A 25,987-nucleotide genomic window follows, 5' to 3' on the forward strand; every position below is an offset into this window, starting at 1 on the left:
TGAGGGGCTTATTCCATGAGGTGGAGCTTGAGGCCGCACCTCTGTTAGACGACGCGGACGCTCCACTCCTTCGAGGATCATCTCCCCCACTCTTGTACCTACTCCCCATGCTGTTCGAACAGACTTGGGAGTTCCCCGTGTTACTCTTTGGGGTACTGGATGTTGACCCACTAGCTCCTTTCTTCTGATTCAGTCCCTTGTCTGACGAGTAGTCTATCAACCTTTCAGCTGCGGCTATGGCCCCCGACAAGGTGTCTATCTTCTGGCGCCAAATCTCTCTCTGGGGCCAATCCTTCAAGCCTCGTACAAAATTAAACAGGCGATCCTTCTCGGACATGTCATGGATCTCTAGCATGCACGCGGAATATTCCTTTACATACTCCCGAATAGAGGTCTTGTGTTGTAAGGTGGCCAACTTCGTACGAGCCACGAACTCCGTGTTCTCTGGGTTAAATTGAGCTATCAACTCCTTCTTTAAATCCTCCCAAGTATCTACCGACGTCCTATTTGCTTGTATGTCGGCATACTTAGTTCGCCACCAGAGTTTCGCATCGTCCACCAAGTACATTGTGGCCGTGTCGACCTTAAGATCATCTTCCAATTGGCATATGCGGAAGTATTGTTCCATATCGAAGATGAAGTTATCGACTTCCTTTGAGTCTCTTGTGCCATTAAAGGTTCGAGGTTTGGGAGGTTTTATCTTACTCCCACTTCCCCCGAGTCCACTTTGGGCACGCATCAGGGTAGCACATTTGTCTTGAGCCTCGTCCGCTACTCCTTGAACGAAATTGAGCTGCTCCGTCAACCCATCAACCATTGACTCCAGCTTTTCTATTTGCTCCGCTTGTTTTATTACTATATCTTCGAGCTTAGGTACTCTTTCTTCGAGTATAGCCCAAAATTCCGATTTGCCTTCTAGCCAGGCAATTCTCTCTTCCCACGTATCAGCATGTTCAGGCATCACCATGCTGGACGACTTTAGAATAAACTTGGCTCTGATACCAACTGTCACGGTCCGAATAATCTGACACCGGATCGTGCGGCGCGCTCTTGTCTATTGATGGCAAGGACGCAAGCCTAAAGCGGGAAAGGTTCGTGAGCACACAGCAACACGGACCAAGGGTATCTCAAGAAAACACTCGTCAACCACGGGTGCAGAGTCGGGGCTTGTGACGGCCGATGCTTCAAAGCGGGCACAAGCGGAACCGACGAAATGGGGGCGTCTTTTGGAGGTTTCTTGGTTTGGAGGGGAATGCTTTAAACAAGGTAAGCACAATATCTATAAAGGCTTAAAACAACACACAAGTCTTAAAGCAATGACAATGGGGTAAGGAGCTATGATTCAATAACCAATCACTCCTTAAAGAGCTTTATATTGATTACATAGAGAAATACAAGTGAACACTAGAATTACAGTAACACAATAATACTCCATAGAGTTTAGAAAATAAAAGGAAAGGGCTTAGAAGGTAAAATCTAAGAAAAATACAAGGAAAAGGAAGGGGGTACATAGAAGAAGAGGCGGACTCTAACGCCTATGAAATGACTTCCTTGCCCCTTGTTGTGCAATTACCCACTTCATCGCTCCACTTGCGCGCACACACAGTCACATTTCAAATCCTCCATTTGAATTGTATACCATGTCGCTTGACACTTTCAAAGAGACCTTGAAGCGCTGCTCAAACGTCTCTGCAATTCAACCCCCTTCTTCTTCTTCAATTTCTGATTCCAATGTGAATCCTTTCCAACCCCGCAGAATCCCCCCCAAAAGCTCCATTGCTCAGCAACTCCTGCGCCTCCAACAACCTTTCTCTCCTCCCCGCAAATTGCGCACCAATCCACCCCAACAACAACAGCAGCAGCCGCAATCGCAGCCGGAGCTACTTGACAGCAAAGGCCCTAACAAACTATCATTGATTCAAGAGAAGCGAAGTTCTAATGTTAAAGATAGTGATGATGAAGAGGAAGAGGAAGAGGAAGAGGAAGAGGAAGAGGAAGATATTGATAAACGAGGGTTTGGGAAACCCAGATTGGATGTTCTTCAGTTGGGTGAAACCGGGCCGTATGAGCCGCTTGTTTTATCGTCTGCTGGCGAAATTCCGGTGATTCAGGTGATTTTTCAGCACGTTTACGGTTTTAAACAATGGAAATAGGATGAATTTTGTATGTATCTAAATTTGAAAACGAAATCAATTTTCATTCCCTTGATCACTCAAGTCGACCCCAAATTGTTTCCCCTAAAATGTTGAATTGATTATAATAGGGTTAGGGTTTATTAATTTATTGTAATGTTGATAAAAATTGTTAAATGTGACAATTTTTTTTTTCCCTTTTTGTGTGGGCTAGTTGCAATTGTATGAGGATTGAAGTGGACGAACTATGATTGTGCTAAATGTATGACACTGTGTAATGAAGTGGGTAATTGCATTGGTGTTTTGATGTACAAGAATGATTATGCTAATAATGAGACGAACTCTTGGGGACGGCTTGGTGCTCAAAGTTATATGAGTTGTTATTGTTACCTTGAAGAGTATAGTTTCACCATTTTCGTTCTTGTTTGTACTTTGTTACTTTTATTCTGAATCTTGTTTTGGATCAGGAAGTTTATCGATATTATACACTGCAAATTGAACTCTTGTGAAAGTTGTGTTGCATTTGTAAAACAGTTTAATCACATGAATTCTTGTTATTAATTTAAGGAACTAAAGTAATATTTGTAAATAAATTTTGAACGTTGCTCCAATCATAACCATTTTATTGGTAGGATCTGCTGCAGAAAACTACGGTGTATCCCTCTTTAAATGCTTTGCATAAGATATTCACTTCCTACTCAATGCCAAAGGATAATTTTGCATACAATCTTCATTATTTACTTTATTAGATTGCAATGGCATCAATCTCAAACTCTCTTAGGTGGTGGAGCTGTGAGATTTTGTAGGCTAGTTTAAATCTCTGGTAACATGTCATTAGTCCTTTGACATATATCTATGTTTTATTCCTATAATATGATAAATTTTTTTCATTGGTGTTGAGGACCCTTGGAAGGTGAAAAAGCACATTATAGGTTTCTGTATTTACCGGCCTTTTCTATTTATCAAACTCATTTTCAATATGTGATTTCACATTAGAGGTGAGCTTGATCTATGCTATCTGCATATTTGTTTATGCATCCTAAGGTGTTATCAATGGATTATGTGGGTATTAGTTCCATGTTTTAGTAATTGGTTATGGGGTCACATGCTTGTGTAAGTTTGCTAATGATTGAACTCCTTTGACCTTATTTAGTTTACACGTTTTGACTTTTATCACAACTTTGACCAATTTATTTTGCTAATATATAAATTTCATAAGTAAGATGTTGGATTTGTCTTGATGTATATTTTCAATTTATAAACTTTCCATATATTAAACTGATGTAAAATTAAAGATATTAAAGGTCAAAATTGTGTTAGAAGTCAAAGTGTGTCAACCCGTTGGAGGTAGTATTGTATAACGACTATACATTCGGTTTAGAAAGAGATAAAAAATAAATGATAAATGTCAAATAATTATTTTTAAGTTAGAGAGAGAGAGGGGGGGGGGGGGGGATGCTGATTTGTTTGAGATGGGAAGGAAAAAGTGTAGAGTTATTTCTTGTTAGGAAAATATAGTAAATTTGAAGTTTATTTTTATTCAATGCTTTCATAAGAGGTAGAATTATATTGGTCAATTTTGGTAAGGGTTCGAATCGAATTGGTTGGGTTAGGTCATTTTTGGTTGTTAATATGCTTTTATTAGTAAAATTATCAATATTAGAAACATTTATTATTACGCCGGTTCAATTTGGGTCAGGTTGGTTTGTATTTGGTCTAATTGGGTAAGGTGATGGTATTGGTTTGAGTTAGTTTTGCCAAGTCTATCGTTTGGATATATTATCTTCTATCGCACCTACTTTTTTTTTTTTTTTTTTATAAAAATAACTATATAAATTCCCTACTAACTCCTATCACTCGTTACTTCATCTTTAAGATAATTACATAAATGCCTCATTAACTCTCATCAAAAAACATTGCAACACTAACCATAAATCTCTCACTTTTTTAGTCAAAGTGTTCCAATTTTTTTGAAACGGAGGAAAGATAACTTATCTCCTAAATTTGTGCGCTTTATAAGTGTTCAAATTAATGTGATGCAGATTGTGTGGAATAAATGTATTTTTTAGTTGTTATATAACAAACAAATAATGGATATGGAGAATAATGAACTTTCATGGCTCAAATTTCAACTAGGTTTTGCTTTCTCAAGGAACCAAATTTTTTTTAAATTTTTTTATTTATTTATTTTTTTTTTTATTGATCATCAATGAATAAAACTAATTGTTAGTCATGGACTATAAATAAGCTAATAAAATCTAATAGAAAACTTTATCTTAAGGTAATAACCTATAAGATAAAAAGTCATGACAACCAACAATATAATCTAAATTCATTGCAAAATAAAACTGCATAATTTAAATATCCTAAACCTAAAATAAGAAAAACTTTCCCAACTAAGAAGTAAAAACTTTTATGCAAACCTTAAATATAGCTATTTCTTACGTCATAATAAATGCATCCGCATCATAATGTGTAGGCTTGTTTTGTTAAGCAAATTTGGGTTTGATGTTCCTAGGGCGAGATTCTTCAGATGAAGCCTAGTTCTCTTGGTATGTTGTGTTCAGAAGTGTAAGAGGGCTTGACTTTAGCTTGCTTTTGGTTGACATTGACATTTTTCTTAGCCAATTATTAGTAAACTTGCCTAGTTTTTGACTTCAAGAGCTAAGACTGTGCTTATGGTGGACTAGGTCATTCTGACTTGTGTTGTTCTTGTTATTCGCTGGCTTTTTTTGTTTTGAACATTGAATGCAATAATGTAAATTTTAAGCGTTTTTTGTTTTTGTTTTTTTGTTTTTTTTGTTTGTTTTTTTGTTTTGTTTTGTTTGTTTGTTTTTTTTTTTTTTTTCCCTTTTTTCAATCTATGTTTTGAAATTCATAAGAAAATACTAAGTGACCATTTCAATATACTTTTTTTGTAAATCTTCAAATTTATGACTGCAAAAATGGAGTTTGCAAATCTTGGTGACATTTGAACTGTGCAAACTAAGCCTAATGATTATAAAGACCTAGTGTTTCCCCACGTTCAACTTGACTCACTTGCTCCCCTTGTTTGGGCTTCTGTAGAAGGTTTATAGGCCTAGGCAAGAAGGTTTATTGAGTCTCAAAAGTATAGTGTACCCACATATTTATTTAACATAACCAATTTGCATTGCAGTGCAGTGAATCAGTGATACACGATATCTTTTCCACAGAAGGTATCTATTCTTATCGTCAAATCATTCATATTGTTCTTTTGTGGTGGCTAAGAAGCTTAGTTCTAAGGGATGGAATATGGGATGATGTATATAATGGGAAGGAGCTTTGTCCAGAGCTAAGAATGCATGCTTAGTTCTAAGGGATGGAATATGGGATGCTGTATATAATGGGAAGGAGCTTTATCCAGACAATCTTTGCTTTTTAGGTCACCTTCATAATTTAATATGATGCTTGGGTTCTCTTTGAAGATTTATTTCACAAGATGAGGGCAAGAGTTTACGATGTAAGAAGAGAACACCAGCAAGGAGTGAGTTAATAAAAATCACCTCACGTAATTCATGTTCAGGGTCTTAACTAGTCTTTGCATGAAAATATCTAGCATTATAAGGTGCTTCAATTCACTTTAAAATTTAAAAAAAAAAATAAATAGAAAGTATAGCGTCGTAATAGCCCAAATTTGAAATGAAAAAAATCATTAAATCTAAAATGGCAACCAAGTCAAGAAGTAGAATATCATCTAGGAGCTATGCCAACTGTGGAGAGTAACTTACTTAGCATTTTCTCATCTTTATTCTAAAATAGACTTGTTTGAGTCTCTCATTATGCTTGCCTTCTATTTTCAATTATGGCTTTTGATCACTTTCAAATACACCTTATATTAATATGAAAAGTTGTTTAATAAAAACTTGAAAAATATTATATGTTGACATGTACTCTGCACTTCTTGATGAGAGTCATGATTCTTGTGAATGGTGATTTATCTTTGAATGGTGATTTTTATTAAAAATATTCTGTAGAGCAATTGATTTGGTTCGGTGCTAAGAACTGAATAATCAGAAAAGGATCTGAATAATCAGAAAAGGATTGACTGAAGCATTCTGTAGGAATTTATCTTGCTTCATGTTTAAAAGCAGTATTTTTATGTTGGCAGTTGGCTAGTCTTAAAAATGCATGATGACAAATTTATGTGTGATTTTTGTTGCCTTTTTACCACAACAGTTCATCTATTTATGTACAAAATTGTTGGACAGATGATGTTTTCTCTTCAAAACCAAGATGCACGTATTTCATTTACTCCTAAATAAGATAGTTTATCTGATTTGAATCTTAAAAAGGATATTATTTTACAGGTCCCTGCATCTATCAATTGTGGGCTTCTGGAGCACCAAAGGGAGGGAGTTAAATTTTTGTACCAGTTGTACAAGAATAACCATGGAGGGATCCTTGGAGATGACATGTGAGTGCCCATAATAGTATAGTGTATTTTATTAATTGTTATTAGTAATTTGGTAAGTTGGAAAATATCGCCGATTAGTTGTTGGCTTATGTTCCAAATCGTTCTCAGGTTATGTTGGAGAACCTCTTAAATAGTTGGTGTTAGACAAAGTGAGCCTTAGCAGCGGTATATTAGTTGGTGTAAGACCAAGTGAGCCTTAACCTCTCTCTTAGTCAATGGTGTGGTCCAATTTTTTGTGGGAAGCAATGTCTTCTATATTTTGTAAATCTTATTACAATGCTTCCATTGTTAACTTGTTTGTTTGTAGTATTGTTGTACCGTGTTGGTTTTGTCTAGGTTTATCTAGATGTTTCTTTAATTTTGTCGTGTTATGAAGAAAGATTTATTTGTGATTTTGCGCACGGATAGATGTGATGTTGATCATGTAATTCTCTGTTTGTTGTTGGAGCCAGACTGTTCCCATAGAAGGCATTTGGTTAGCATGGGGCAAAGGGAATGCAATCAAGAAAGTGATTGAGAAGAAAAGGAAAGGAAAAGAACTTTTATTTATTTATTTATTTTTTATATGTAAGGTAGTGTTTTGTTGTTTAACCTTTATCTTCCCTCACCAATCTCCACCACACTCCCTCTCCTTGACTTCTACAACTCCTTTTCTGTTGCTACCACCGCCCCCCTTGTTACCCTCTTCTCCGCCCTCCATTTCAGCTGTCACCCATTCACTCGCTTCTTTTTTTTAGAGGATTCATTATCATGAAACGCTAAATTTGACGATTAAAGGGTCAAATTCAAAATTGGAAAGTTCAGATATGGAGTTTTCGTTTTCGAAATTGACCTTATAAAACTGTAATTGATTATACAAAAAGGTACATTATTAAGTTTCTCTGATTTGGTGTATTACATGGGTGAGAGAATTTTAGTGGTGGAAGAGGGTCGCATGGTTAGACCATGAAAGAGTATAAAAGTAGAATTAGGGGAATTTATTTGCATGTATTAAAGCAAAAGAGAGAACGTAAAGGAAGTTTTGGGTGGTTAGGAGAAGATGGTGAGTTCGTCATGAGTTATGATGGTGGTTGATGTGGAGGTTGTTGTCTGGCAATAGTGGATATATCAAGGTGTGAAAGGATTGTCAGGTGGTTATGAGCTACATTGTTGGTGGTGGGCAAGATGTTGTGTTTGAGATAGTGGATGTGGCGGCAAGAATTGTTGCTGGAGCTGGTGAGGAAGAGTTAGTTGGCGGAGATAGAAGCACGCAGACATGTGGTTATGGAGTGTTGTGAAGGAAAGTGTAGTTGTTGAAGGAATGAGGGAATTCCTTATGTCCCCAGTTGGAGTGGGAATTAGCTTAGAGGATTTCTTTGGAACCCAGAAAGGTAAAAGGGGAAAGGGCTACCAAACAATTACTATGGAGAATAGGGGTTTGATAATTTTCCCTTATTTGAATCCCCCTCCCCTCAACCAAACAGCTAAAGTTGTTAGTCCCTTTCAATAATTATCATGTGTGTTATTAAATGCCCTGGGTACTGGATTAGTTAGATGTCTCGTGAGCTTGGTGCTGAATATTGACAGACCTTATCTGAAATATGCTCAATTGAAGATATTGATGCTCACAGTTTGAGCAAATGAAACGCTGGTGAGAAACATGGACTGTATGTGAGTTGCTGCTAAGGTGTGGATCTACTGATCTTATATGCTTAGATTTTTCAACTTATACGCCGTAAAATTAGTACAACTGATCCATGTGAAGTTTTGCTGGGAATCTTTGGGTAAATTATAAGAAGTTTGACCTGCCAAGCTAATAATTATCATGTGAGTTATTGAATGCCCTGTGTACTGGATTAGTTAGATGTCTCGTGAGCTTGGTACAGAATATTGACAGACCTTGTCTGAAATATGATCAATTGAAGATATTGATGCTTACAGTTTGAGCAACTGAAATGCTGGTGAGAAACACGGACTGTATGTGAATTGCTGCTAAGGTGTGGATCTACTGATCTTATATGCTGAGATTTTTCAACTTATACGCCTTAAAATTTGTACAACTGATCCATGTGAAGTTTTGCTGGGAATCTTTGGGTAATTAATTAGAAGTTTGACCTACCAAGCTAACAATATCAAGGTTATGCTAATAATTGAATTAAACAATAATATCTTATTTTGCTTTATACCTTTCTCCTGAAATTAGTTTTCTGGTGCTGAGAATTATGTTGCATTAATGACCTATATTGCTTTCCGCCTGATTATATTGTTATGAATTAGGGGATTGGGAAAGACCATTCAAACAATTGCATTTTTGGCTGCTGTGTATGGGAAAGATGGAGATTCTGTCAACCCTCCAGATGCAGAAAGAAATCAGAAAAGTCCTGTATTGATTATTGGTCCAGTATCAGTTTTACAAAATTGGGAGACTGAATTCTCCAATTGGGCTAATTTCCGTGTTGCTATATGCCATGGTCCAAATCGTGACTTAATTCTTGATAAAGCAGAGGCTCAGGAACTTGAAATATTGATAACAAGTTTTGATACCTTTAGGATCTATGGAAATACTATCTCAGAGGTTATGTGGGATATTGTAATTGTTGACGAGGCACATCTGCTAAAAAATGAGAAGTCAAAACTATACACTGCCTGTCTCGGCATTAAAACTAAGAGAAGGTATGGTCTGACGGGGACAGTGATGCAGAATAAAATCATGGAGCTTTTCAATTTATTTGATTGGGTCTCACCTGGGTCTTTGGGAACTCGTGAGCATTTCCGTGATTTTTATGATGAACCTCTCAAACTTGGACAGAGGTCTAGTGCTCATGATAAGTTTGTTCAAGTTGCTGAAGAGCGTAGGCAGCATCTTGTTTCGCTGCTTAATAATTACTTATTAAGGAGAACAAAGGAGGAGACTATTGGAAAACTTATGCTGGGAAAAGAAGATAATATTGTCTTTTGTGAAATGAGTGCATTGTAGAAAAGAGCTTACAAGAGGATGTTGCAGCAACCAGATATTCAATGTCTTATGAACAAGGACCTTCCTTGCTCATGTGGGAGCCCACTTACTCAAGGGGAATGTCATAATAGGATAATACCTGATGGAATCATATGGAGATATCTTCATAAAGATAGCCCTGATGGCTGTAACTGGTGCCCCAATTGCCTCATTCTTCCCTGTATTCTCAAGCTTCAGCAGGTTAGTCTCTGAATTCCTCTTGTAATGCTTGCATGGGCTTGCTTGGTCATTTAAAAAGAATTATGAATGTAATTCCCGTTCACTCCTATCTATTTTGTGCAAGTTTGGAGTCCATATGAGTTTCTTATCTAGGCATTTCATATTTATATCTCTTTTTCATTTTTAAAAAACTCGGAACTAAAAATGATCATCTTTATTGAATTTATATACCCTATACTATAAGGGCATGCCTGGATTGTAAGTAATGGGAGGTGGAAAAAACAAGGGAGTAAAAATTCTGTGTTTTATTTTTTTTAATGCCTTGAATGGAAATAAAAGTGTTAGAGGGTAATGTATTCCCCTTCATATGAGGGTAAAAATTACTCATGCCCCCCTAGTGTAATCTTTTCCCCCTTACAATTCTCATTCTCTCTAGAGTGCTGATTTCCTGCAAGGAGGTGGTGGGATTTGCAGTGATTTAACTATTTGGAATCAAGTGTTTTCTTGCAACTGGCTTGAAGATGATAAAAGGGAGATTTTAACCCTACGAATATTGCCGAACTTCAAGAATAGGAATGATTATCCTTTTATAATTCCATAGTTAAAATTTTCTCACTAAGGCACTAATTATTTCTCCCATAAATAGTCAAGGGAATCCAGGCATGCCATGAAAAGAACAAATTAAAATATTTAGTTCAATGTATCATATAGGGGGGTGGGGGGGGGGGGGGGGTGATTGCTCTAATTTGGTGAGCCATTTAGGTGAGATGTCATAGTTGTTGGTGCTGTAGTGATCTTTTGCAGTGACAAATGTTCTCTATAGTGCTTGATTTTATGTCTATCCTTCTCTATCTTTCAGTTAAGTACTTAAGTGTCCTTTTCTCTCTCCTTTTCTTTTCCTTTTTTTTTCTCTCTCTCTTGTGCTAGGGTGAAGATTTGAACTTCAGTTTGGTTTAGTTTAAGAAAGGGACTGCTTACTATCTATGTACGACTTGCCAAGTATTTTGCTTTCTTTGTATCTTCTATCTTGTAGGATATGAAGTTAAAAGTGTAGGAGATTGAGAGTTTGCTCAATAGATTCTTCCAGGGCATAACTGACCACACTGTTACTAAACTTTGAACTTTCGTTAACTTGTACCTTCCTACTGCCAACAGTTAAATTTTCTGCTTGTTGCTAACTAATTATTTCCCCCAAGATCCAATGACGGATTGAACTGAATCCATGACGGAAAAAATAACCACCAGTTCTTTTTTTTTTTTTTTTTTTTTAAAAAAAGAAAGTATAAAAAACACATAAAGGAATTGTGTGCATATTTTGTCAACTGAAAGGGGATGGTTGAGTAGTTGAAATGCTGTGTGCAAGTGCCTGCTGTACTTCCTTAGGTCGTGGTTCAATCCATCTGTCCAATTTATTTATTTATTTATTATTTTTTTCCCCTGGTATATATCTCTGAATTTTTCACCCTAATTTGTTGCTGATTTCCCAAGGTCATTCATATTTTTGGAGTGCAAGAACGATTCCTTTTTCAATCTCCTAAACTATTGTAATTTTATCTTTCTTATTAACACTCATATGTAAGTGTTCGTCCATGAACCATATTCAATGAAGAGTACTATTTTAATGAACCTGTTCTAAATTATTTTAACAATTTTGTTTAAAAATTCCTGGATTCGCCGCTGCCAAGATCTCATGTTTTCCTTTTCAATGATAGACTTAATTGTCGTAATTCTTGGTTTCAACTACAAATTATTGATTCTCCATTGGAACTTTAGTTATACCTCACTCAGCTTGAATAAAAATCATCCCCTTTTACCTGAATCTGTCTAATTTCCATATTATCAACCACTTTCACTTCCATTCACATTGTGATTGCCCAACTACCAAAGTTTATAATCCATTTTCACCTTCTTAAACCTTTTACAATATCATTGTCCTCTAGCTACTTTATTATCATATTTACAGTAAAAAGCAATTTAGTAAACCTATATACAGGAATTCCTACTATAAGTGACTCTTTGGTGGTTGCGATTACCTATAGCAACAATTCTTATATTATGGAACTGGGACTAGGATGCGCATTGTGGTCCTTTGCATTTTTTTGTCCTACGCTCATGGTCTTTGATTTATATGTTAGTATTAATAGTGTGCATCCTGATCTCTTTCATATATTATCATTTCATTGTACAATACCTGTATTCTGTTTTAACAATACCTATTATTATATACATTCATATTCTTTATCTATTTCAAGTATATTTTACGTACAATGTGTCTATGTTTATATTTATTGAATCATTCATGTATTTTCTCAGGACCAGTATCAAAATTATACTCATTAAATGTATGTTTAGACTTCATGTCATTTTTGCTTTGTAAATCCTACTCCAAGTTATCATAGCCAATTCTAGGGGTTTTAATATACATATATCCAGGCATTGTAGTCTTTTGTATAATTTGTACAATCCTAGCGAACTAGCTTTATTACTCTCAAAGTTTCAATGTTGTGTCAGTAGGTTTAGTAAGTTTGATGTCGGGATTTTGAATCCAGTGGGGCTTTAGACTGATTACTTCATATGTACTTTTGCATAAAACACTGATATTCAAACAGAAGTACATATCTCACCTTTATCTCTTTCTTATCTAATACCTTTCTCCAGTAGAATACAGTTATTAAGGATTCTTTTTCTCTGTCTAAAAATTTGGTGGTCTAGAGAAGTGTCTTAGCTAATGTGCTTCCAAACCCAGGTACACATAAAAGTTATATTTGATGTGATTTTCAAGTATAGACTGCTCATCAGATATCTGGCTTTTGATGACACTCCAGCCTAGCTACTGATATAAAATTTCTCAGGGTTCTTGTGACTTATAGCTTGTTTTTAGTTGGTCTTATCATTTATTTTCAAGAAAAGGCTTGAATTTATCCAAGGATCAGCTGTAAAATATTGGAATTTGGAAGTATTTAAGTCACACAAAATTGGCAACTTTACTGAGATAGATGTACAAATTAGTGGATTTTTTGCCATAAGAAGTTGAAATTATAAGGAAGCACTATTATCTAAAACTAGGAACGCTGCTGAAGTGTTTACTGTGTGTTTTTCATTGCTTGATCAATGAAACGAAAAAAAAAGGAAAATTCAAAAATTTTGTCTGGTTTTTCATAAGAGAAATTTTGTATACTGCCTCCTTTTGCTGAATCTTACTCAGTTACTGTAGCTACGCAAAACAAGGAAAAGTAAAAATGGAGACCATGCATGTGGGTATTTTTGTATTAAAGAGGGAGAGAAATATAGAGTAAGAGATTTATTGAACAAAATTGGGCTCCACAAAGTGGGTTTTGTATGATAAAAAATGAATAAAAAGTTGTCATAAAAGGAATAAAGTAAAAGTGAGTAGAACTTAGAAAACGGAAAGCGAGTAAGACTTAGGAAAACGGAGGTAGTACTACATTGAATCTTGAAGATTGTCGTTAATATAAACTACATTCTCCCTATAAATGACATAAAAGTATTAAGTCCTTCTATGGAGGTACTTCTCTTGTTTATTTAATACATTACATTTTCAAAGTAAGTGGAATAGCCAGCACTCTAAGATATATACCATCTTAATGTTTTACTACTACCTGGCTACCAGCTTCCAGATGCTAAGAATTCGATATTGATTGCTTATTTACAGCAATGTCTGCAGTATGCTAGCTGTAATCACTTCAAATCCTCATTATTAATGTTCTTAAGAGTTCCAAGTATTTGATCGGTTTAGCAGTTTCAAAATTTGTTTATACATAATAACCTCTGCAGATTAGTAATTTTTCATCTCGATGTTTGACAACCGAATCACCTAGAATATTTTGGTTGCTTGTAATTGATTCTGAAGAGTTTTGTGAATTATATGACAGATTAGCAATCATCTCGAGCTTATCAAACCAAACCCAAAAGATGACCTGGAGAAACAAAAGAAAGATGCTGATTTGGCTAAAGAAGTTTATGGTATTGATATTGATTTGGTTGGTGGAAGCGCTCAAAGCGAAAGCTTTATGGGCCTTAGTGAGGCCAAGGATTGTGGGAAAATGAGAGTCCTTGAAAGATTAATGGCTTCTTGGCTTTCACATGGTGACAAAGTTCTTTTGTTCAGTCATTCCGTTAGGTCGGATCCAATATCTTGCTTGTCATTTATATTTTTGTTGCTTTCTAAAGTTTTTATCAGATGGCTCTAAAAAGTAGCCTTAGTTGCATCACAATAGTGACCCTTGGGGTCTCTTTTGGTTTAATTCTGCCTTTTTACTAATTGGGAATGCTCTTAGGTTTCCTTGGTATTTGGTTGTATTTCCATAGATTATAATTGTATGTTTTTAATCATTTTATGATAGGTATTGAAAAAACAGTACAAAAAGATTCTATATAATTCAAATTTTATATGAAGGCTTACGCGCCCCCCCCCCCCCCCCCCCCCCCCCCCCCCAATTCCATATTTTTGCGTATTAATACTCCAAATTAGCGTGTTCGTGGTATTGTGATGTCAGAGTATAGGATTTAATGAGGACCGGTGGTGGAGAGTAAGAATAGAGTAACAACAGTGGAGTTTCTTTATTTGTCTCCATTACTCCAACCAAACACCATAAGGGATTTTTTTGTGGGGGAGGGGGTTCCTTCTTTGGCTTTCATGTTTTAGTTTGTTTTTTTTGTAGGGTTACCTAATATTCCCCTCCATGAACTCCAGATCTAAGCCTTTCTTCAAAATTTTTATTAAAATATTTTTATATTTATTAGGGCGTATTATTCATATCGTATTACGACCCCAAATAATCTTATTACAGAAAAACCTCAAACATATTACAATGCTCCCACCTAGCACATTGCAAATTCATACTCGTTCGCGTATTGGAGCGTACTACGTAGTTAGTAACATATGGAAGACATGAAAGTTTAAAATAAATTTGTATTGCTTTCTGGGATAATGAATACTATGTGTTACCAAACCTTATTATGTTCTTATTAACTAGTGATGTTAAAGTTGCTTGAACAGACCTAGCTCACAGTGGGATTATATTGGATGAGATGCTACTGATATGGTTTTTTTTTGCTGGAATTGTGATACGCTAAAGTCAGAAGAATAATGTGATTTATATTTAATGCGGTGTATGTTCTGTTCTTACATTATATCAAATTGGCAGGATGCTAGATATCTTGGAAAAGTTTCTTACACGCAAAGGTTATTGCTTTTTAAGACTTGATGGCTCTACACCGACTGGGCTGCGCCAGTCTCTTGTTAATGATTTCAACTCAAGTCCAAGCAAGCAGGTAGTAGTATGAACTGAAAATTTTGCCCTGCAAGAGCTAGTTATTGTTGAGCGATATTAATCAACTAAATATCCTTGCAGGTGTTTCTTGTGTCTACTCGAGCTGGTGGACTTGGGCTTAATCTAGTTAGCGCTAACCGAGTAGTGATATTTGATCCTAATTGGAATCCATCACATGACCTGCAGGCCCAAGACAGATCATTTCGTTTGGGCCAGAAGAGGCATGTTGTTGTTTTCCGCCTTATCGCTGCTGGTTCTCTTGAGGAACTTGTGTATACTCGCCAAGTATACAAACAGCAGTTATCAAACATTGCTGTTTCTGGAAAGATGGAAAAGCGGTATTTTGAAGGTGTTCAGGTGGAAAAAGATTCACATTAACTTGTGTTTTACAGAATCATCTTTAGTTCTAACCTCTCTCTAGCTGAAAGCTCAATTGGCTTATTGGTTTTTCCTTCAGGACCACAAACAATTTCAAGGTGAGCTTTTTGGAATAGTTAATCTCTTTCGAGATCTTTCTGACAAGTTATTCACCAATGAGATCATTGAGGAGCATGAAAAGAATGGACACGAAAATATGGTTCAAGAGAGTGTGAATAATCTAGGGGAGCATTTTGTTCAACCAACAGAAGCAGGTGAATCATCTCTATCTGAATATAGGGTGAAAAAACCAGGTATCTCAGAGAGCACTACAACAAAGCCACTGCTTGAGGAATTGGGTAAGTCTTCTTAAACTTTTTTTTTGTAAATTTATTCCATAGATATATATTATATACATAATATCAGTCATCTCTAGTCCCTATTGAAACAAATTGTAGCCTCGGGTTTGGTAGATTTAATATAGTAGCTACCGACATATATACTAAATGATTAAAGAATTGTGTACCCCAATTTTGAAATGATCTTCTTGTGTCTGATTGAAAACCAGAAAAACTACTGTAATAACCTATAGAAGTAGGAAATACTATCTTCTGCAAGCTGCCTTTGTTGCAAAGTTGGTCAATAGAATTAAAAGATTTCTTTCTACATATCTTTTCCTCTAAAAATTTGCCAAAGCATACGGTGCACAAAATCATTTCTCCCCTTCTATCCATATATGGGAGGCTAGCTGTCTTTTTTGAATAACAAATTATTGCTAGATTCTCCCCCCTGCTCTAATTAAGAAAGAAGTGTATAAATCAGGAGCAGCTTTCAACTAGAAGAAGCTATTCTACACTCCCCTTTCACTGGCCTCGCCTTTAACATTGATGCTAGGTACTTTAGTGTTTGGTGAACCATTCTTTTACCTAATTTTTTTTTGTTGCCAGATGCAGTTTCTATTAAAAGTGACTGAAGTGAAAGCACAAATATCATGATCAGAATTAGATTATGAGCGTGATTGTGTAGGGTATGAGAACTTCCTCAACTGCAGGTCCACAGCCTTACGCCCCTAACCACCTCTTCTTCGGCTCCAAAGACCAGTCTATGCCTCAGGCTTGGCTTCACTACTCTCACAATACTAGGATTCCTCTACTTAGCCCAAATTAGTTTGCTCTCAACATTCTTGATGGCTGAATTGCTCCTCTTTAACACCCCACACCCAAAAAACGAATTCAAGTCTTGATCTCTAGGGTATTTGCCATTATACCCAGCTGGAGACACCATTTATATTAAGCCCCATGAGCTTTGGCGGAGAGCTAGGAACCAAAGTTTGTCTTGATGAAATAGGAAATAGGAGAGTGGACTTTAAACACAAGAATACGAGGGTGAGATTCTTGCATGTTTACTAACTGGTTATCCATTGAGAATAAACAACCTAGCAAAACTCTGTTCACGATTCTAGGTAAATAAACTACTTACTATAAGTAGGGGCGCCAAGCCGAGACCGGGCCTAGGTAGGTTCAGCTCGAGCTCGAAGCTTGTGGAGCTTGGAAAAATTACTCCTAAATGCAAGCCCAGTTCATCGGGCTTGGTCAGGGCTTGTCAAGCCTAAAATCAGCAAAGCCCAAATGGTGCCCATAGCTATTGTTTTAAAGACAATCAAATTTTTCTTTTGTAACTCCTATATATCTATCGCATGCTCCTATTTTTCGATGTGGTACTATTTTCTTTCTCTTTTTGTTGGTTCTTCTACATAAACAACTACAAAAACCATGAACGAAAGCTCCAACACTCAGTGAGAACACAAACTAGAGATTTGAAAATTTATTTTAGTTCCTAAGTTCTAAATATGAAACAAAGTTTATGTTACTAATTGATTTATCACAAAAAAATTGCTTCCTCCGTATTTCATTAGATGCATCAAATTTCAATTTAGATGTATCACTTTCCCTTTTAGTCAATAAACTCTCTCTTTCTCTCTCATATCACATGGGTCTTCTTTATTTTCTCTTATCTCTCTCTACTTTAAAAATTGCCTAGTAGTCTGCAATTTCATAAGTGATGCATCTAATAAAAAATGAAGTAATAATATACAAAAAAATCGAGCTTCTCACGAGCTTTCGAACCGAATAGCTTCTCACGAGCTTTCGAACCGAATAGCTCAGGCTTGGCTCATTATGATCTCGAGCTGAACTCGAGTTCGACTCTAGCCTACTTGAGCTGAGCCTATACCAAGCTTTGACCAAGCCGAGTCTCAAGCAGGCTTGGCTCGGGACAACCCTATAAGCATATCTAACTGTACTTTGAACTTAAACCATTTCTCATTGTAAACCTTTACTAGATAAGATAAAAGACTCCTGGATACTTTTATGATTGATAGTTGTTATTGCTTCTACATTTGCATCTTATTTGATCCATCAGAATGTGTGATTTGCCTTGAAAATTAAGCATTACTAAGAATACTAACTTGGCTTAAAAATTTGAACATAAACCTTGTCATTGTCAAACCTCTACCTGTGAGAAGACCCATGTATTCAACTAGGAATAGTATCTGTTAGTACTAACTAGCTGTAAGATAACTTAATTACACAAGTAGCCAAGTTTAGTGGTTTCAGGTATGTTTTGTTTTCCTCCGAAAGTCAGAAGCCTCACCTATTTTCTTTGTCTTGTGAAGAAATTACCTTCTAGTGTTCTAAAATGGAACTGGTGATTTTAAGTTCTGAGATCATCAATGTTGCCATCTTCAGCACGAGATATAAACATAATTAAACTTATAACAATGGTCATTGTAACTGAAGACACTCAAAACTATAAGTATGCCTATTGTGGAAAGAAGATGCTTTATCGGTAAATATTTACTTTCCTCGTTCCAAAAATATTAACTTTTACCATGTAAAAAAGTTTCAAAAATAATACAACGTTTCAAGAAAATATATTATTTTCTTCCACATTGCAGCAAATATTGAACATACCCTTGGTGATATATCCTAGTTGTCTTACCCATCTTGGTTGGGAAATTTGCATGGCTTTTGTCCATGCTTAGATGCTTACTCTATATTTACTATGCGAATAATTAAGTACGTGTTTATCTGCTTTGCAGGTATCTTATATTCTCATCGCAATGAAGATATAGTTAACTTTGGACCCGGAACGAGAGTCAGTAAAACAGACCAAGCGGCTCCCACTATTGATCTGAAGGATCTTCATATCCGTCCTATTAGTGTTAAACAACAGAGTAGTGTGTCAGATAAGAAGCTTTTATCCAGAGAAAATAAAAAGAGGCAGTTTAGTTTAATTGCGCAATTCATGGGTATGACAGTAATTGAATTCAGTAGGTGGGTGATATCTGCTGCTCCTCTTGATCGAGAAGAAGTGCTTCGTGACTACAAGAGAAGAAGAAAGGAGAAAATATCCAGAGCTTAATGTCACTCTTTTCTCTAATCAACCTGCACAGCTGCGTAAATATTGTGAGTATTCTGTGGTATAGATATGAAGCTAGATTGCTGAAAATTATTACAAATGTGTCTGTAGCACGTTAGATTATTGTTATTTTAGATATCTAAATCGTACCAATGTGGTTTACATAACTTACAAGCATTGTTCACTTTAATTCGGTGTCGTCGTCTCATATTAAACGGGAAGGCAACTTTGTCGCACACCACTTAGCTAGGCTTGTTCCATTTGGGGTAGAGCAAATGTGGGTGAACCATTATCCTCATAAATTATCTCCTTATGTACTCATAGACAATTTATTATTGGAATAGTACTTGATAGCCTAGTTTCCTTTATTAAAAAAAAAAAAAAAAAACCTTACAAGCATTTTAAATAACTTAAACAACCCAAACTAAAAATTTCTCCTTATTCACTAATGGTACCTTCTTTATTTGAGTTGGAATGCCTAAGTATGTGGTGGTACATTGTGGTTGATTTAGGTGAAGATAAAATTTGTGAAAAAAAAATCGACTTTAATAGTATAGGATAGAATTGTTATGCTTAATTATTTGTGCTGTGGAATGATCAGGTGACTTCAGGGCCGCCTAGAAGCAGACCCATAGCTAAAATATCTTTAGTCAAAACCTTTTTTTTTTTTCAATTTATTCTTCAAGTTTTCCTATATCTCATTAGTCCATAACTGCTCCTCAGAAAAAGGTTCATGCATTCGCGGGATTATATGGCTTTCTTAGGTTATTAAGAGTTGTAATTATTGCTCAAATGGTCGCAAGCACAATGGAAATGGTTATCAGCATCGGTGTGGGTTGATTGTAGGTGGGTCAAAGAGGGTCATATTTTATAGGGTCAATAGAGGGTCGGGCCAATTCGTGTTGCGGGTCGATAATGGGCGGGCCAACATACTATCAATTAACATAAATATTAGACAAAGCCAATAAGCCATTATTAAGCATATATGAATACGGTTCATCTAAAAAAAAAAAATGTATATATGAATACGGAAATATTTATGTAATTTTTTTACATAATCTATTTTCTATCTATTAAATTGGATAAACATTTCAGCTCTATATTGACCCTAACTAATAAGGGCCTCGTCTATTAGAGTTCCTCTCCGTTAAGAGCCCTTTAAGCTTGGCCCTAGCCTGGCCTTATTATCATTGTTTTGAGATTGTCGGTGATCATGTCTCTTCTCATTCTAGGCTAGCTCAAATTGATTGCTACTTTTGTGTATGGTTGTACTGGGTTTCTTGTGCCTCTTTATTTGTAAACAAACATATTGGTGAAGGGGCGATTCCTCCAAAGCTTATGGTAATCATTAAAGCTTGATCAATTTGAGTTATTTTCTTGTAGATTGATGGTTTCTTAGGCCTTTCGTTGGTTTCGTATATTATTTGTATGATGTCTGTGAAATTATATGCTTTAATAATTAGTTTTCTTTGTAGAGTGCATTTGTTCCTACTCCTACCACTGTTTTTCTGGAAGAGTTTTTTAATTGGTAATAACATCATTATTTTCAGAGGTTAGTGGTCATGGATATTATTGAAGATGAACGGAAAACACCCAATAAGGGAAACTGGCCACTCATGTTCGAATTGTATGGTGAGAGGTATTGGGTTGCTGCTCATGGACTGGCTGGGATCATGCATGTTTTGATGGAAACATATTTGAAGCCGGATGAACATTAAGAATATAAAAACACACTTTGATGTATGATTCAGAACCAGTTCCTAGTCGTAATTATCCAGCCAGTGAGGATGATATCAAAAGAGATCTAGTACATTGATGTCATGGGCTCCTGGTGTTGCACGTACTCTTGTTTTATGGCATATGAGGTACATGTTCTTGCCTCCTAATACTTTCACTAGGTGTCCCCTATGATTCCTGTCTTGGTGTCATCATTCTTTAAAACTTAATAGATTTAAACTTCCATTAAGCAATTTAAAGTTTCTCTAGGTATGTTGACATAAGTCTTGAAGAATTATCTTCATCTACTATAGAAACACAACCGAGACACCGACTAGGCAAAATCAACCTGTCACAACAACAATTCTTACCCTAATTCCACGTTTTGTTGATGTTTGCACTTTGCAGTATTGAATGCACAACACTTTCCACAATATTTAAAGGCTTTCAACGTCGTGATGTAGGTGTATAACTTATAAGGCAACTAATCTCTTCTGTCGTAGATTTGGCTTCCTCTTGGGCTCTAATAATACCGTTTCTTGCATTTTCTGATGGCCGTGCTTTAATAATGTGGTTAATAAAAAAAATTTATCGAATTTTTGGGTAGATTGATGTATGTTGGTGTTGTTTTTACTACATGGCAGTATTTACTATTAAATAATTGTAATAAGTTGATTGAGGGGTGTCACATGGCTTTGACAATATTTGTAAATTGTCAAGTCATGCAATGCCAAAATTGTTTAACTCGATTTTTCTTGTTGACTTTGACTTAATAGTATGAAAAAGAAATACTGGTTTTTTTTAATTATTTTGGGAAATTCACTTTGGTAATATTAAAATTTTTAATTTTCTGCTCGGTAAACTATAAAAAAAACCTATTATCTTTGGTAAACTTGTATGATTGATATTAAGATAAACATACCATTAATGATGATTTTGTAATGAATCTATAACTATAGTTAGATTTTTTTATTTTTTAACAATTAAAAATAAAGAGATAAATATAATTTAAATAATTTTTTTAATAATTTTTATTTAAAAACACAACCCCTCCCCACTAGCTCACCCCTTCCCTGCTAGCGCCAGAGCCCAGACCCTCTCCCGTGCCGGTGCCCAACCCTTCCCTCGGCGGCAAATCCTTTTTCTCTCTCCTCTATTTTCCCCCCTTTCTCTTTCTCTATCCAAGGATCATGCAAATCCTGAATTTTCAACTCAATTCCTTTTGAAACCCTAATTTCTTCGACTTCCTCATTCCAGATCAAATCTCAAGCTCAAAGTTCAAGCTCAGACATCGCAATTTTCAGCTACTAAAATTACATTTACATTGAGAAAGCATGGCATTTGGTTTCCATTCTTCTATTACACCGTCGTCCAGCTTCGCCGCAAAAACTTTCTATCACTAGGGATTTTGGGGGAGGGAAAGGAGGAAGGGAGATTTGGGGTGGGGGGATTTGGGTGTAAAGATGGTCCGTGCCGGGGTCGTGCCTCGTGCTCTGCGGTTAGTTGGGCCCGGCCTATGTCTCAGGCCACGAATTTCGTGCCGTACCGTATCGGGCCGAAGTTTTCAAAAGGGTGGCCCATGGGTCCATGTGCCATCATGTCGGGCTTGCGTGCTTAAGCAACATTTCATCTATTTTAGTGTGCTTTGTTGTGCCGCCGGCAGGTTTTGCCGTGGCTTATAGTGTTTCTTCCAAATAAATGTGGCCCAGGCCGGCCTACGACCCACACACATAGTAATGTGCCGTGTCGAGCCTACATCCTGCCCGTGTCGTGCTGTGCTTTTTTCGTGCTGGCCGGCAGTGCCATCTTTATTAGGGTGCAGGCAAGGGGACAAGGGTGGCGCCGGCAGTTGGGGGGGGGGGGGGCGGGGGTTCAAATTGTTGGGGGGAGGGTGGTTGGGTTGGGTTGGTTATTTTTTTTAAATAATTTAATTATTAAAGAAATGAAAAAACTAACCATGGTTAATAATTTTAATGAAATAGTTATCATCTTTGGTAATAAAAATTACAAGGTTACCAAAGATAATAGATTTATTTGCAATTCACCAAAGAGAAATATAAAAAGTTCAATGTTACCAAAGAAAACTTCCCACTTTTTATTTTAAATAGCGATGTTTGAGATTTTGCACTATTCACACACTTTTCTTTGATGGCCTTTTGTGATTTTTATGTTGGAAAAAAAAAAAAATTGTCACGTGGGGTCTTTTTACTTTCAAGATGGTAACTTTTTACTCCGTGTAATTTTTATTAATGTGTAATTAAAGATTTTAATGATTTAGAATGTGCATTTGACAAGTGTAAAAGCCACGATGTTGCAATTAAAAAGAAGGAAGTACATTATAAGGTTGTTTGTGCTCTAAAGTACTACTACCTCTGTTTTTTATTAGTTAACATGTTTTGACTTTAGCACTATTCACACACACCTCCCTTTGACCATATTTTGTGTTTTATATGTGAAGAAAAATATAGTCAAGTGAGATCTTGTTAGATTCATCACAATGTACATTTTCCAAATATCAACTTTTTATAATTTTTGCTTATCGCTAATTAAAGATATAAATTATTGAATTTGTGCATTGGAAAACGTGACTAAAGAAACGTGTCACTAAAAAGAAACAGAGGAAGTATTTTTTTAACTCCGCCAGTGGGTTTCCCGCCAGTGGGTTTCCCGCTGCCAGTCCCAAGCCTGGATAAAGGAGGAGGGTTACGGTAGGCCAGTGACAGCCAGTATAAAACTTCGTCACATCCCATGACATGAGCCAAACAGATATTTTCGTGGGGGCGTTCCCTACTCAGCGACGCGCTGCACTTCCTAGACCCGGGTGTAGTGATAAGTATGCAAGGGTTGCTAGGTCGTCGCCCAGAAGCGACGCGCCACATTGCCCGAGTGTGGTGTCAAATGAGCAAGGGCGTGCCATTGGGGCGTTCCCTACTGAGCGACGCGCTGCACTTCCCAGACCCGGGTGCAGTGATAAGTATGTAAGGGTTGCTAGGTCGTCGCCCAGAAGCGACGCGCCATATTGCCCAATTGTGGTGTCAAATAATCAAGGGCTTGGAGTTGGGATCAGGAGGGAGCGTGGGAGAAAAGAATTTAGTTTGCGGATTGGTTCTTGGAATGTGGGGTCTCTTACGGGAAAATCAGCAGAATTGGTAGAAGTAATGAAAAGACGACGCGTGAACATCATGTGCCTCCAAGAGACAAGATGGACAGGAGAAGGAGCTCGAGGCTTGGTTTTGGGGTATAAGGTATGGTATGTTGGGCAAGAAACGAGCCACAGAACAAGGAATGGTGGAGCTAGGAACGGAGTTGGTGTGGTTCTCGATGAGAGGTTGGCAAAAGAGGTGATCGAGGTCTATCGGAAGAACGATAGGTTGATAAGGCTGAAGTTGCTATGTGGCAAGGAGATTGTGAATGTTATCAGTGCTTATGCTCCCCAAGTGGGTTTAGATGCAGAAGAGAAACGACAATTTTGGGAGGACCTAGACGAGGTGGTGCAGGGTGTCCACCACTCAGAGAAGTTATATATTGGAGGGGATCTAAATGGGCACGTTGGGGCGAGCCGAGATGGCTATGAGAGTGTCCATGGAGGCTTTGGGTATGGGCAGAGGGACGCCGGTGGTGAAGCTATTATGGATTTTGCCCAATCATATGATTTAATTTTGGCTAATACTTGGTTTAAGAAGAGGGATTCACACTTGATAACTTTTCGGAATGGAGCAAATGCAACTCAAATAGACTTCCTGCTCACAAGGAGCATAGATAGACAAAGTTGCATAAACTGTAAGGTTATCCCAGGGGAGAGTGTGGTCACCCAACACCGGCTATTGGTAATGACTATTCGTCTGAAAGAGAAGGCGAAGAAAAAAGTTAGACAAGAAGAACCAAGGATAAGATGGTGGACCCTAAGGGATGCAAAAGCTAAGGTTTTTACAGAAAAGGTAATTGAAGAAGCGGATTGGGATGGAGAGGTGGATCCGGACATGACTTGGTTACGAATGAAGAACTGTTTCCTAAGAGTGGCCAAAGAGGTCTTAGGGGAAGTAAGGGGAAGAACTTCGGTACAGAGAGATACTTCGTGGTGGAATGAAGAGGTGAAAGCAGTAATTAAGCAAAAAAGGGAATGCTATCAAGCCTTAGGAAAATGTAGGAGTGATGAAACCTTTGCAGCGTATAAGGAGGCTAAGAGCAAGGCAAAGGCAGCTGTTCGCCAAGCAAAAGAAAAGGCATATCAGGAGGTTTATGAAAAGCTTGATTCCAAGGAGGGAGAAAGGATCATTTATAAGATGGCAAAGAGAAGACAAGAGGCAAGGAAGGATATTGGCATGGTGAAGTGTGTCAAAGATAAGAACCAAATGGTCCTAGTGCAAGAGGAGGGCATCAAGGACAGGTGGAAGGGGTACTTCGATGAATTATTTAATGGAAGTAATGGAGTTGTGATAGGAGATACCTCTATGAGTGATGAAGAAATCAACATGGAGTATGTGCGAAGGATTAGGAGAGTAGAGGTGGAGATTGCACTGAGGAAGATGAAACCTAAGAAGGCGGTTGGCCCTGATGGGGTACCGATAGAGGTGTGGAGGTGTTTGGGTAAGATTGGTATTGATTGGTTAACAAACCTTTTCAACAAGATATGGACGGCTACAAGGATCCCACAAGATTGGAGGAAGAGCACCTTGGTCCCGGTTTATAAAAACAAAGGAGACGCTCAAGATTGTTCTAACTATCGAGGAATTAAGCTTATGAGCCATACTATGAAGTTGTGGGAAAGGGTGATTGAACAAAGGTTGAGGGCATGCACAAGCATTTCAGATAACCAATTTGGTTTTATGCCTGGGAGATCTACTATGGAGGCAATCCATTTGATAAGACAAATGATGGAGTTTTATAGGGTAAAGAAGAAAGATCTTCATATGGTCTTTATTGATTTAGAGAAGGCATATGACAAGGTGCCAAGAGAGATACTTTGGTGGGCAATGTTGAAGAAAGGTATCCCACGAAGGTATGTAGACCTAGTTAAGGATATGTATCGGGATGTGTCAACAAATGTGAGGACATGCGGAGGGTTGACAAAAGATTTCCCTATTACAATCGGATTGCATCAAGGGTCTGCATTAAGCCCTTTTCTTTTTGCAACGGTTCTAGATGAATTAACTAGACCAATTCAAGATGAGGTTCCATGGTGTATGCTGTTCGCAGATGATATCGTTTTGGTGGATGAGACTAAGGATGGGGTTAATGTCAAGTTGGAGCAATGGAGGCAAAGGTTGGAATCTAGAGGGTTTAAGCTAAGTCGGAGTAAGACTGAATATTTGGTATGTCGTTTTGGCACTCAGAGGGGGACAAGCAATGAAGTGGTGAGTTTGGATGGAAAGGATTTGACCATGAGTGAATGTTTTAAGTACCTAGGGTCGATCATCCAGAAGAATGGTGACATTGATCAAGACGTGACCCACAGGATTAAGTCAGGGTGGCTTAAATG

At 37.1% G+C, this 25,987-nt stretch overlaps 1 pseudogene across 1 annotated transcript; it reads left to right on the top strand.

The window, feature by feature from the left end:
• Window positions 1–1,626: 1,626 nt before the first annotated feature.
• On the top strand, window positions 1,627–19,081 carry LOC145587672 (switch 2-like; annotated as a pseudogene). The gene is made up of 8 exons (XR_014101348.1): window positions 1,627–2,111; window positions 6,461–6,567; window positions 8,824–9,742; window positions 13,615–13,862; window positions 14,890–15,016; window positions 15,097–15,372; window positions 15,473–15,731; window positions 18,473–19,081. The product of XR_014101348.1 is annotated as a switch 2-like (transcript).
• Window positions 19,082–25,987: the final 6,906 nt, after the last annotated feature.

This window comes from Chenopodium album, chromosome 17, assembly GCF_948465745.1.
Source record: "Chenopodium album chromosome 17, dcCheAlbu1.1, whole genome shotgun sequence".
NCBI classification, from domain to species: domain Eukaryota; kingdom Viridiplantae; phylum Streptophyta; class Magnoliopsida; order Caryophyllales; family Amaranthaceae; genus Chenopodium; species Chenopodium album.